Raw genomic sequence first — 14,722 nt, forward strand, 5'->3', positions numbered from 1 at the left:
TACATTAGAATTTTAAATTTCTGCAGATCAAATGTGTCCAAAATGGTTTCTCATTGTGACTTTAATTTGCATTTTCCTGATCACTAATGATGTTTATTAGTGATCTTCATATATTTATTACCATTTGTATATTTCCTTTTCTGAGAAATGCCTGTCTATATCTTGCCTCATTCAAAAACATTTACTAGGCCGGGCTTGATGGCCCTAGTAATCCCAGCATTTTCAGAGGCCAAGATGGGCGGATCGCTTGCACTCAGGAGTTTGAGACCAGCCTGGGCAACATGGCAAAACCCTGTCTCTACAAAAAATACAACAACAACAAATTAGCCAGGCGTGGTGGCATGCACGTGTGGTCTCAGCTCTTCGGGAGGCTGAGGTAGGAGGATTGTTTTAGCCCAGGAGTTTCAGGCTGTAGTGAGTCGTGAGGGTGCCACTGCACCCCAGCCTAGGTAACAGAGCAAGACCTTGTCTCAAAAACAAAACAAAACAGACAAACAATTTAAAAAAAATTTACTAAAGTCCAATGCCATTCAGATTTTCTCGATTTCTTGCCTAATGCCCATTTTCTGTTCCAGGGTCCCATCCAAGATACCATGTAGTTTGTGGGTCTTCGTGGGCTCTTCTGGGCTGTGATCGTTTTGTCAGATTCTCCTTGCTTTGGTAACCTTGACAGTTTTGAGGAGTCCTGAGCGGATGCATTGTGGGATATCCCTCTGCTGGAATTTGTCTGATGTTTTCCTCTTTCTTAGATTGGAATTACGGGTTTCTGGGAAGAAAGCAACAGGCTCTTCCTCATCGTGCAGTATCAATGGTATAATACTATCAATATGACTTATCACTATTGATGTTGACCGTGATCACTGGTTGTCTGGTGTCTCCACTGTGAAGTTACTCTTTTTTTTTCCTCCTCTTTCCATTTACATGCTGTATTCTTTGGAAAGAAGTCACTATGGGCTGGGCACGGCAGCTCATGTCAGTAATCCCAGCACTTTGGGAGGCCGAGGCAGGTAGGACTGCTTGAGCTCAGGAGTTCGAGTCCAGCCTGGACAACATAGCAAAACCTCATCTCTAGTAAAAATTAAAAAAAATTAGCCAGTTGTGATGGCGCACACCCACAGTCCCAGCTACTCAGGAGGCTGAGGTGGGAGGACTGCTTGAGCCTGGGAGATTGATGCAGTAAGCCCTGATCACACCACTGCACTCCAGCCTGGGTGACAGAGTGAGACCCTGTCTCAAAAAACAAAAAAGTCACTATGTGCAGCCCACACTTAAGGAATGGGAAGTTATGCTCCTTGAGGGCAAGGACCTATATAAATTATTTGGAATTCCTTTATATAGGAGATATTTTTTCTTCTCCTTTATTTATATATTCAATTATTTAGTTATATCAGAATGGATTCATGGGTATGTATTTTATACTTTGGGTTATAATCCAACACCAGTTTATTGTATTGCTCTAATTGTTCCAGCTTTGGTGACTGGGGGCTCTTTCAGGTGGCTCCTGTGTCCCTTTGACATGTCCCTATCCTTATGGACTATCTTTTTTTTTTTTTTCAGTACTCCATTACTTTCTGTTTGCACCCATTTTTCTATGAGTTACTTGTATGACTCTTATTGCATTATAGATGCTCTTTATATATGTTTGAATTGCATCTCTTGCCTGACTGAGTCTTTTCATGGGCAAAACATCTTACTTTTATTTGTTTTTATTTTTACTTTTATTTTTTGAGACAAGCTATCACTCTGTCACCCAGGCTGGAGTGCAGTGACGCCATCAGGGCTCACTGTGATGGCAGCTGCCACCACTCCAGATGGTTGCCATTGCCATCATGCAGGCTGCACACTCCACAGATCAGTCAGGATCCCCACCCTCCTAGATGGGGCTGCAGCGACCCAAACTCTGGCTGCAGATCTGAGCCACTTTGTGTTCTTGGGGGGCCAGAAGCAGGGAGGAGCTCTGCCCCACTGTGTGGGGCCGCAACCACCCAAGTTGTGGCTGCAGACTCAGGCATCCCTTCACTCCTGGGGGAGCAAGAAGGTCCCCCCATGCCCTCACAGGCTCAGAAGTGTCTGCTTCCACTGCCTGGCTTCTCCCTGCTGTCAGTGCACACTCAGGTGTGGGAGCAAAGTCTGGGCTGAGCCTGGGGGCCATGAACCACAGCAGGAGGCAGACAGATTCCTGGGAGGAAGTGGGTGGTCCTGGTGAGGCCCCACCTTTAAGCCAAGCAGGGCCTGAAGGCTGGGGGCCAAGCTGCCTGTCCCACTGACCAAAGTGGGAACTTATGGTGTCTTTTCTGGGTCCGCCCATGGCTACCCATGGGCCAATCAGTGTGCCCTTCCTCCCTTCAAGGCCCATAAAAGCCCCAGACCGAGCTGAGCAGACTGCAGGACAACCACCAGCAGAAAGGAGCTACCCTCTCTGCTGAGAGTTTCAGAGACCTGCAGAGACCTCAGGACTACCAGCAACCCACTCCAGGGCCTCCTGTCTCCTAGGAGCTGGGCAGACATCAGGACAACCAGTAGCAGAGAGGAGCTACCCTCTCCAAGGCCTCCTCCCTGCTGAGAGCTGAACAGTAAGGATAACCTGCCTGCAGAGAGGAGCTACTCACTGTGGGTCTCCTCTGAGCTGTTCTAACACTCAATAAAGCTCCTCTTCGTCTTGTTCACCCTTCGCTTGTCTGCACAGCTCATTCTTCCTGGATGCAGGACAAGAACTCTTGCAAAGGTGCCACCAGCCACAGAAGTGTCTGGCCGGAAAATTGACACCCCAAAGATCCTGTAATGACTGCAGCCTTGAGCTCCTGGGCTCAAGCCATCCTCTCACCTCAACCTCCTGAATAGCTGAGACCACAGGCATGTGCCATCACGCCTGGCTAATTTTTTAATTTTCACAGAGACAGAGTCTCCCTATGTTGCCCAGGCTGGTCTTGAAATCCTGAGCTCAAGGGATCCTCCTGCTTCAACATCCCAAGGTGCTTGGCTTAGAGGTGTGAGGCCACCACACCTGGCCAAGGTCTTACTTTTAAAGTGGTCAAATGTATCACATTTTATTATATAATCAATACTTTTGTGACTTGTTTAAGGAATGTTTTGCTATTTCAGGGTCAAAAAGGTATTTGAATACCTAAAACTATCTAAAATATTTTTTCTAAAGTTTTGTGTTTGATATCTAAGTCCCTTACTCATCTGGAATGGATTTTTGCATATGGAGTTGAGATGGATCCAATTTCATGTTTCCTGGTGAGCCGTCAGGTCCATTTATTGAGTGTTCTCCTTTCCACCACTGAGCTGACTTGCTACTGTCATATAAGACCTGCAAAAGAACTGAAGGAAGCCTGGAAAGCAGTTGAAGTAATTTCTAATTATCCAGTTAATATGCAGTGCTACCCTGAGTAGGAACTAAAGGCTTCCTCTTAGGCCCATTTCATATATAAATATGGTTGTAAAATGCTTAATATGATCTTTTCTTTTTTTTTTTTTGAGACAGAATCTCACTCTGTTGCGCAGGCTGGAGTACAGTGGTGCGATCTCAACTTACTGCAACCTCTGCCTCCTGGGTTCAAGCAATTCTTGCACCTCAGCCTCTCGAGTAGCTGGGATTACAGGTGTATGCCACCACACCCAGCTACTTTTTCTATTTTTAGTAGGGACGGGGTTTTGCCATGTCGGTCAAGCTAGTCTCAAACTCCTGAGCTCAAGCGATCCACCCACCTCAGCCTCCCAAAGTGCTGGGATTACAGGCTTGAGCCACTGCACCCAACCTAATATGATCTTTTAAAAATCTCGTTCAACAATGCATAACAAAATACATTAAGACCAAGTTTTCCTGGTATGTAAGGAAAGTTGAATATGATAAAGTAAATAAATATTAGTTACCACAGGAGAGTATAAGAGAAAAAAACATAAGATTGTGTCAATAGGTACAAGGGAAAGAAGCCATTTGATAAAATTTGACAACAATTGATGATAAGGATTCTTTGTAAGTTACAAGGTAATTTTCTTAACCTGCTCAATCAGTCAAGGTCCAATCAGGAGATGGTATTTTGAACAGAGAAAGTTAAAGTTTACTGTAAAGACTTATTAACAGGGGATTGGAGTAACAGAATTGATGGTAAGAGTAAAGGAAACTCCAAAGAATGCAGGAATGGCAGATACAGGGAGCAGCTGCTATCCTGGGCCTGTGCTAGAGATGGATGCTAGAGAACCCAGGGAGGAAGCAGAGCTGCTCCAGGGCTGGGATATAGACCTTGATGGGGAGGGCTCAGCCCTGGCTTAGTGTTTGGTGGAGACATCACTAAAGTACCTTGCTGATGGGACTTGCTGGGAATCTGCCATCTGGGATGCTGGGGAAAGCTGTGGTCCACAGAATGGCATTGCACGTTGAAACTTGCTGCAAAGTCACCTGAGAGGATGCCAGGGAACTGCTGGCCACTGGCTGCTGGACACCACGCTATAGAACCTGGGAGCTAGAGAAGCACCTGTCTTAGTCAGCTCCAGCTGCCATAACAAAATGCCATAGACTAGATGGCTTAAGCAACAGAAATTTATTTTCTCACAGTTCGGGAGGCCAGAAGTCTGAGATCAGGGTGCCAGCATGGTTGGGTTCTGAGGAAGGCCCTCTTCCTGGCTTGTAGGCAGCTTCCATCTTGCTGTGTCCTCGCATGGCCTTTCCTCAGTTTCACGTGCAGAGAGAAAGAGAGAGAGCTCTCTGATATCTCTTCCTATAAAGGCACTAATCTCATCATGGGGGTCCCACTTGCGTGACCTCATGTAACCCTGATTACCTTCTTAAGCTCCCATCTCCATGTATCATCACATTGGGGCTTAGGGCTTCAATATAGGAATTTAGGGGTGAGGACAAGAGCATTCAGTCTATGAAATCACTCTCTGCGAGAGCCAAGTGCTGGAGAAACCGTGCCGTGTAGGAGCTGGGTGCTGGAGAAACTGCATTCTACAGACTGTGCTGGAGAAAGTGCCCTACCGGAGCCCACCAAAAAAGACACCTGGCAACCCGGAGGAGAAAATGCCCTCCTCCTGCACTGTCCCTCCAGTGCCTTCTGACATGCTTCACCACGCTCCGGATGGCCCGGGAGAAATATTTATGAAGCCCTCCTCCACGGTCCCAGAGCAGAAAGAGAAGGGTAGATCTGGAGCGAAGAGACAATGAACTGGTCACTGGCTTACCTGGTAAGGCATATTCATTTAAAAAACAAAACAGGCTGGGTGTAGTGGCTCACACATCTGTAATTTGGGAAGCTCAGTGGGGAGGTTGTTTGAGCCCAGGAGTTTGAGACTAGGCTGGGCAACACAGCGAGACCCCCATCCCTACAAAAAAAAAAAATCCAGGCATGGTGGCAGCCTCCTGTAGTCCCAGCTACTCAAGAGGCTGAGGTGGGAGGATCACTTGAGCCCACTGAGGCTACAGTGAGCCACGATCATTGCCACTGTACTCCAGCCTGGCGACAGAGGGAGTACAAAATGCAAAGCAAAACCAAATACAAAAACAAAAAAATCCCGAAAAACCCAAATACGTCAGAAAACCTAGAGTGATTCTCTTCAAAGTCAGGAATGAGACAAAGATGCCCACTGGCACTTCCTCTCCACATTCTGTTGGAGGTCCCAGTCAGAGGAATAAAAAAAGAAAAAGGAATAGAAGCATAAAGATTGGAAAGGGAAGAATAAAATGTCATTATTTGCAGGTAATGCATTCATTTACATAGAAAAACAAAAGAATATACATTTAACTTGTTAGGAATAATAGGAGTGTTTAGTAAAGTGACTGTGTACCTACAACAGTTGTTTGTATTTCTATATACCAGGAGCAAACCACTAAGAAGTGCAATTAAAGAGTAAATACCAAGTACAGCATTATCAGAAAATGCCAAGTGCCCAGGAATAAATCTAACAAATAATCTTCAAAATTGTTACAGGGAAAATTATAGAACTTTATTAAGAGATATTAAGACTTTCTAAACCAATGGAAAGATAAACAGTGGTTCTGAAGCCAGCCAGTACTGGCTCATGGGAGTCAATTGTTAAATTTTCAGAAACTTTGCAAACCACTTTCAAACCCAGCCTTTACTAAAAATTATATAAACTTACAATTACGTAAGTTACATTAAAAATAAAGGGAATAGGCCAGGTGCGGTGGCTCATGCCTGTAATCTCAGCACTTTGGGAGGCTGAGGCAGGCAGATCATGAGGTCAGGAGTTCGAGACCAGCCTGGCCAACACGGTGAGACCCCCGTCTCTACTAAAAATACAAAAAAATTAGCCAGGTGTGGTGGTGCTTGCCTGTAATCCCAGCTACTTGGGAGGCTGAGGCAGGAGAATTGTTTGAACCCTGGAAGGTGGAGGTTGCAGTGAGCCGAGATCGTGCCACTGCACTCCAGCCTGGGTGACAGAGAAAGATTCCATCTTAGAAAAAATCAAAATAAATAAAGGGAATAAATATTCAAAACTCTTCAGTTCTTAATTGCTATACTGTATTTTATTAGTATGCAGGCCAGAAGTCTGCATAACATTTCTGTAAAGAGCCAGAGGGTAATTATTTTAGGCCTTGTGGGCCACATACAATCTGTGTTGCATATTCTCTTTTTCCTTTACCTCCTCTTTCTCTTCCTCCCCCTCCTCCTCCTCCTCCTTCTCTTAAAAAAAAAAAAAAAAACCTTTGAAAATGTGAAACCATTCTTAGGCCACTCAAATCTTGCCATTTTTTAGGACAAGCCAGAAATCCAGATTTTTATGTAAAATATCCAAGTTTTAAACAGATTGTGTGGAACCCTGAAAATATTATGCCAACTAAAATTAGCCAGACATAAAAGGACAAATATTTTATGATTCCACTTACATGAGGTGCCTAGAAGAGGCAAATTCATGGAGATAGAAAAGAGAATAAAGGTTACAAGGGGCTAGTGGGAAAGGGAATGGGGAGTTATTGTTTAACGGTACAGAGTTTCTGCTTGAGATGATGCAAATGTTCTGGAAACGGATGGCGGCGATGGTTACACAACACTGTAAATGTACTTAATGCCACCGAGTTATATACCTAAAAATGGTTACAATGGTCAGTTCTATGCTATGCATATTTTACTGCAATAAAAAGTTGCATTAAAAGAAAAGAGTCAGTTCTAGGAGCTTAAACTAAAAAAAAAAAAAAAAAAAGAAGGTAAGATAAAAGAGGCACACCTCAATCTCAACACTTTGGGAGGCCAAGGTGGGAGGATTGCTTGAGCTCAGGAGTTTGAGACCAGCCTGCACAACAGAGTGAGACCCCTATCTCTAAAAAATAAAATAAATAAATAAATAAATAAATTAGCTGGGCATGGTGCCTGCACCTGGAGTCCCAGCTACTTGGAGGCCAAGGCTCAGGACTGCTTGAGTCTGCGAGGTCAAGGCTGTAGGGGCCTGTGATTATGCCACTGCACTCCAGCCTGGGCTAAAGAGTGAGACCCTGTCTCAGTAAGTAAATAAAATAAAGTAAAATAAAAGAAAAAGAAAAGAAAAGAAAGAAAAAGGTTGTGTGGACCAAAGAAAAGTCAGAGGGCCGGGTCTGGTTAATTTGCAGCTTCTGGTTGGAACATCCCTGTCTGAAATACTAATTCTCACCTATTTCCTCTCTACCCAGCAAAATTCTGCTGATCCTTCAAGGACTGGCCCAAATGTAACCCCTTTTTATTCCCCACAGCTGGAGGTCTGGCAATAGTGGGCCCACTTTTTATTTTTTTGAGATAGAGTCTCACTCTGTCACCCAGGCTGGAGTGCAGTGGCACGATCTTGGCTCACTGCAACCTCCACCACCTGGGTTCAAGTGATTCTCCTGCCTCAGCCTCCTGAGTAGCTGGGATTACAGGAGCCCACCACCACACTCAGCTCATTTTTGTATTTTTAGTAGAGACAAGGTTTCATCATGTTGGCCGGGCTAGTCTCAAACTCCTGACCTCAGGTGATCCACTTACCTGGGCCTCCCAAAGTGCTGGGATTACAGGCATGAGCCACTGTGCCTGGCCTGTGGGCCCACTTTTATACATGGCAACAAGCTGAGCTAAGTGGTGATTGTTCTTTTAGAGCCGCGTTCTCCAACTTGCCCCATTCCTCACCACTCCCCATCCCATCTCCTACCTGCCTGCTTCATCTCTTTATATTACCTTCCTGGCCCTGTAGACATCTGAAATTTCAGTTCCTGCAGACTGTCAGTTTCTGGAGGACAGCGATAATATCTTATTTTCCCAGACATTACGGGTGATTCCCCCTGCTGCATTCTAGACCGGGGCTGGGCTACAGAGAGAAGAGTCACCGGGAGCTCAGGTTTCACATCATGAGAGGTAGGACTTTGTTGGTTTAACCCAGGTTGTCTCAGCCTTGCCACCATCAACATATAGGTTCAGATCGTCCTTTGCTGTAGGCCATCCTGTGCATTGCAGGATGTCTAGCGTTATCCTTGGCCTCAACCTACTAGATGCCAGTAGTATTAGATACCCCTAATTGTGACAACTAAAATTTTCCTAAATTATGCCAAATGCTCCTGGGAAGCAAAATAATACCAGTGCCAGTTGAGAACTAGTTTAATTCATTGATTAGTTTATCAAGTAAGTACCTTCTTAAAATTAAGATCCTAGATAAAGGTAGGGGGATTCTAGGCAGTTTGAAAGCTGGGTATGTTAAAAAAAAAAATCAGTAACACAATTCAGCTATGGTTACCAAGAATTTAAGTGCTCCCCCACCCACTGTCACAGATTCTCCGCCCTTCTGTTCACTTCTGCAAAGCCTGAGTACTTTTTCAAAAGGCACTGACTTTGCTTACTGTACGTTTGCTGTCCCCTGGTGGTAATTTCTCTTTATTGCAAGCTGATGGAACTCCCAATTCAGTGTCCCTAATCAACCCAACCAGCACATGCAAAGGTTAAGACGATGGTGAAACCCTGTCTCTACTAAAAATACAAACATTAGCTGGGCGTGGTGGCACATGCCTGTAATTTCAGCTACTTGGGAGGCCGAGGCACGAGAATCGCTTGAACCTGAGAGGTCGAGGCTGCAGTGAGCCGAGATTGCGCCACTGCATTCCAGCCTGGGTGACAATGTGAGACCCTGTCAAAAGAAAAAAAAAACAGGTTAAGACAGTCAGACTTGCTTTCCTTAGATTCTAGAAAGAAGCCCCACAGCTCAGATCACGTGAGAGGTGCACACACAGGCCTTTGAGAAAACAGTCTGGAGTTAGAAAGAGCTGGAATAAGCAGTGACCTGCCCATTTTCCTCAGGCCTACCTTAGTTTGCATGTTTGGGACACCCACTCTGCCCCTACCTTTCCTACTGCTAAAGGTTCCACTTGAAATGCATTTATAATTTATGATCCAGTGCATCTGAATTCTTTCTGTGAGTATATTTTTGAGAATTTTGTATACTTGGAGATAATTAGACACACTCAGAGTGCCATAAGACAGGAACATCTTATACATCAAAGCAGTGTTTTCCAAATTTGTCTGATCATTAGAAATAGACAAATTAATGCACAGAACTTTCCAGCACATTGTTGGGAGCAAGGCCATCTGGGAATCCTGTGTTGTGGGGGTGTCAGAGCTGTTGCTATAGTGACTCAGTGAGCTGGGTGACCTTGAGGGTGAGGAGTCTTCCTGACCCTCAGTTTCCAGGCTTGGGCCACCTCCCTGTCCATCCAGCCCAGATAAAATGGTTATTTGAGGTTTAGACTTGGGCAGAAGTCAACTTCTTTGGCTGTTTTTAAATTGAACAATACAGATGCTCCTTGACTTCAGGGGGCAGGCGGGTGCTACATCCTGATAAGCCCATCATAAGCTGAAAATATTGTAAGTTGAAAATGCATTGAATACTCCTAACCTATTGAACATCATAGCTTAGCCTAGCCCACTTTAAACACACTCAGAGCACTTCCATTACCCTACAATTGGGCAAAATCATTTAACACAAAGCCTATTTTATAAGAAGGTGTCGCACATCTCATGTGGTTTATTGAATACTGCACCGAAAGTGAAAAGGTGAATGGCTGTATGGGTGTTCGAAGTACAGTTTCTACTGAATGCGTTTGCACCATTGTAAAGTCAAGAAATCCTAAGGCAAGTCATCATAAATTGGGTATTTAATAGCAATAACAATGAAGTTTCAAGAGGCTAGGAGATACTTCAGGCGACTGCAGCCAGAACTGTCATGTATTTTCAGCACAGCCACAGGATTCATCCTGGTAGAACAGGTCACTCCTCTGTTCCAAACCCTTCCATGGCTCACCATTTCTCTTGGACTAGAAGCTGAAGTCCTTATGTTGGCCCGAAAGGCCCTTCATGACTCTCTCCCACCACCCACATTTGCCTCTTCCTTTTCCCCAAGATCACCAAGAGTTCCTACCTCAAGGCCTTTGCACCTGCTGCCTGGGGGCCTGGGATGCTCTGTCACCCGGCTCCCTCCCTCCCTCATCTCCCTCAAGTCTTCACTCAGCTCCCTCCCCCTCAGAAACCCATCCCACTCCTCTTCCAGTTTTATTTTTTTTCCCTGAGCCTCTGTCATTATCTAACCTCCCATATTTTTATTTGATGTTGTCTATCTCCCCTGACAGACTCCACACTCCATAAGGGCAGGGATCTTGTAAATGGAAAAATCCTTTCTTACTGCAGACATTAAATGGCAAGGTGTGGTCGGGCACAGTGGCTCACACCTGTAATCCCAGCACTTTGGGAGGCCTAGGCAGGTGGATAATCTGAGGCCAGGAGTTTGAGACTAGCCTGGCCAACACGGTGAAACCCCATCTCTACCAAAAATACAAAAATTAATCAGGCCTGGTGGTGCAGGCCTGTAGTCCCAGCTACTTGGGAGCCTGAGGCAGGAGAATTGCTTGAGCCTGGGAGGCAGAGGGTGCAGTGAGCCAAGATGGCACCACTGCACTCCAGCCTAGGCAACAGAGCGAGACTCTGTCTCAACATAAACAAACAAACAAATAAAGAAATAAATAAATAAAAATAAATACATAAATGGCAGGGTGTATACTTAAGAAATAAGTCACACTCTGGACATGGTGGCTCACACCTGTAATCCCAGCACTTTGGGAAGCTGAGACGGGAAGATTGCTTGAGCCCAGGAGTTTGAAACCAGCCTGGGGAACATAGCAAGACCTCATCTCTACAAAAGAAAAATTCAAAAAATTAGCCAGGTATGGTGGCATGTGCTTGTGGTCCCACCTCCCAAGGAGACCAAGGCAGGAGGATCGCTTACGCCTAGGAGGTTGAGGCTGCATTGAACTGTGATTATGCCATTGTACTCCAGCCTGAGCAACAGGGCAAGACCCTTCTCAAAAAAACAAAAAACAAAAAAGTCAGACAAGGCAAACTTGTAAATTAAAGATCTCCCTCTTTGGAAGTAGGAGCAGTATTTGAAGAAAAGCAATTATAAGCTGACATATATTATGTCATTATAGGAAAAGATGCTTTATAATGATGCATTAAAATATTCTGTCTTTTTGACTTAGCACATGAGGCAATATAATGATCTCACATCTTGGTTTTATAGGCCCAGAGGAGATCTGACTATATTTTTTCTTCTTATTATCTTAAAGATTTATTCAGTCAAGGAAGGAATAAGAACAGCAAAGGGCAATTGTGAAGTAATCACCCTGAACTTCAGAATAACCACACTGGCAGACGAGTGCCAAGAAATGAATCGTGATTGCTGCTGTGGCTATAATAAAAACAAGAATTTCACCCTCAATGGTTCTGGGGTATGAGGTTCTGGAGTCAGTGTTGGACATGGCATCTGAAGGCCTAGGGTCAAGTCCTGTCTCTGCCATTTACTGAGCATGTCCCTGTTGGCCACTCACTTATTTGAGTCAGTGTCGGACATGGCATCTGAAGGCCTAGGGTCAAGTCCTGTCTCTGCCATTTAGTGAGCATGTCACTGTGGGCCACTCACTTATTTTGCTGTATCTCAGTGCCCAGAACAATATCTGGCACGCAACAGGGGCTTAGTGAGAAAGAACAGGTGAGCAAGAAGCTGGGGTGGCAATGCACCCTTGGGAGTACCGGGGTGGGAGAAATGGTAAGAAGACCCCTGGGATGCACAAGGAACCCCAAGTGGGGAGGGAAAGGCACATGTGAAGGACTCCTCTTCTCTGTTGAAGGTCTCTGAATAATGTAAATTTCACCAACTATAATTGATGCCCAGGGGCCAGGCTCAGGGTGGAGAGTGGGGTCGGGGGATGCTGCCGGGAGGTCAGAGGCCAGCAGGGAGGGCCTGCCCTGGGTATGGAAGCGTACACATCCATCCAGTGTGGGCCTGTGGGGTTTGTGCCTGCTCTAGGGGTCTTATCCAAGGCTCAGAGAGCACTGAGGAAAGAGCAGCCTCTTTTTGGAGGGAGGGGCTGGGGAGCAGGAAACTTTGCATGGGGAGGCCTTGAGTAGACAGAATGAACTGGATGCACCCTGGAGGTGAAAGTGGGGGCATATCTTGGCACAGTAATGATACTTTAGTTTCTTTTTTCTTTCTTCTCCCTTCCTCCCTCCCCCAACCTTGATTGCTGAAGTCATATATGCTTGCGGTAGAAAATTCATAATTATAGAAAAGAACTAAGAAACTCTCATCACCCAGAGATGATCCTTGTGAACACTTCAGTGTATATGCATGTAGTCTTGGGCATTATTAATTTTTAATTATGCATGATAGACAAATATATTCTTCTTGTAAAAAATTAAAACATAACAGATAAGTCTTAAGTCTCAGTAGTCAGCCAGCCCCACTCCTGGTCCTTTCCCTTCAACCCTTGTCACCTCTCAGATCAGATGGCCACTTCATCAGGGTAATAAATAGCACTCTGGACTATTCTTTACATACATAGAAATATAGAGACTTTTCTTTTCTTTCTTTCTTTTTTTTTTTTTGCAACAGAGTCTCACTCTGTCACCCAGGCTGGAGTACAGTGGCACAATCTCGGCTCACTGCAACCTCCACTGCCCAGATTCAAGTGATTCTCCTGTGATTCTCCTGCCTCAGCCTCCTGAGTAGCTGGGACTATAGGCACACACCACCATACCCGGCTAATTTTTGTATTTTTAATAGAGACGGGGTTTCACCATGTTGGCCAGGCTGGTCTCAAACTCCTGACCTCAAGCAATCCACCTGCCTCAGCCTCCCAAAGTGCTGGGATTACAGGTGTGAGCCACCACACCCAGCCCCTGTTTTTCTTTATTTTCTTTCTTTTTTTCTTTCTTTTTATAGACAAGGTCTTGCTCTGTCCCCAAGGCTGGAGTGCAATGGCGCTATCATAGCTCGCTGCAGCCTGGAACTCCTGGCCTCAAGTGATCCTCCCACCTCAGCTACCCAAGCAGCTGGGACTACAGGCAATGGCCACCAAATCTGGCTAATGTTTTTATTTTTATTTTTTGTAGAGACAGGGGACTCACTATGTTGCCCAGGCTGGTCTCAAACTCCTGGCCTCAAGTGATCCTCCCATCTTGGCCTCCCAAAGTGCTGGGATTACAGGCATGAGCCAGCCTCTCAAGTAGCTGGGACTACAGGCATGCACCACTGAGCCCGGCTTAATATGGTACAGTTTTAAAAGCCATTTTCCTATTAACGGACATTTAGGCTGTACCTATGTCCTTTCCTGTATGGATTTCTCTATCTAGAAGTGGAATTGCTGGGTCAACGGGAAAGTACATTTCAATTTCTTTTCTTTTTTTTTTAAGCTTTGGGGTCTTGTTCTGTTACCCAGGCTGGGGCACAGTGGTGCAATCATGGCTCACTGAAGCCTTGAACTCCTGGGCTCAAGCCATCCTCCCATTCAGCCTCCCCAGTTGCTGGGATTACAGGTGTGAGCTACAGCACCCAGCTTTCAATTTCTTTCCTTTTTTTTTTTTGAGATGGAGCCCCACTCTGTCGCCCAGGCTGGAATGCAGTGGTGTGATCTCGGCTCACTGCAACCTCCGCCTCCCGGGTTCAAGCGATTCTCCTGCCTTAGCCTCCTGAGTAGCTGGGATTACAGGCCGCACTACCATGTCCGGCTAATTTTTTTTTTTATTTTTAGTAGAGACGGGGGTTTCACCATGTTGGCCAGGCTGGTCTCGAACTCATGACCTCGTGATCCGCCCACCTCAGCTTCCCAAAGTGCTGGGATTACAGGTGTGAGCCACCGTGCCTGGCCTCTCAATTTCTTAATATTTAAAAAAATCTACATACATATAGACTTACTATGTTATATATTAGCCAGTTTTTTCACCTAACTATACAGTGTGAGTTCTTTCTAAATACCATTCAATATGCTACAGCAATTTCTCCATCCATTTTTAACATACATTTTATTATGGAAAATTTCAAACACATACAAAGGTAGAGAGAATAGTAAAATGAACCCCCATGTACCCATTCCTTGAGCTTCAATAAATATCAACTTTTTAAATACTTCATACAGCACCATTAATGATGGCATAATATGTATCATAAGCATGTTTTATGATATATTGAGTCTGTTCCTTACTGTTGGAAAGTTGAGATTGTTTAATTTTTCACTATGACATGTAGGATTTACCTGCCTCGCCTTTGGTAATGGAAGCATGGGAGGGTTTTGCCCTGATCTCCACTTAGCCCACCGCTGCCCCTTTTCTGCCCACAGACACCCCCTCTCCCACTGTAGTGTTGTAAGGAGTTGTCTTACGTCCGAGTTTCTCAGATGCAGAGCTGGAGACAGGGATTCAGGAGCACGTTATCATGA

This window comes from Hylobates moloch, unplaced genomic scaffold (assembly GCF_009828535.3).
Source record: "Hylobates moloch isolate HMO894 unplaced genomic scaffold, HMol_V3 SCAFFOLD_6, whole genome shotgun sequence".
Lineage (NCBI taxonomy): Eukaryota > Metazoa > Chordata > Mammalia > Primates > Hylobatidae > Hylobates > Hylobates moloch.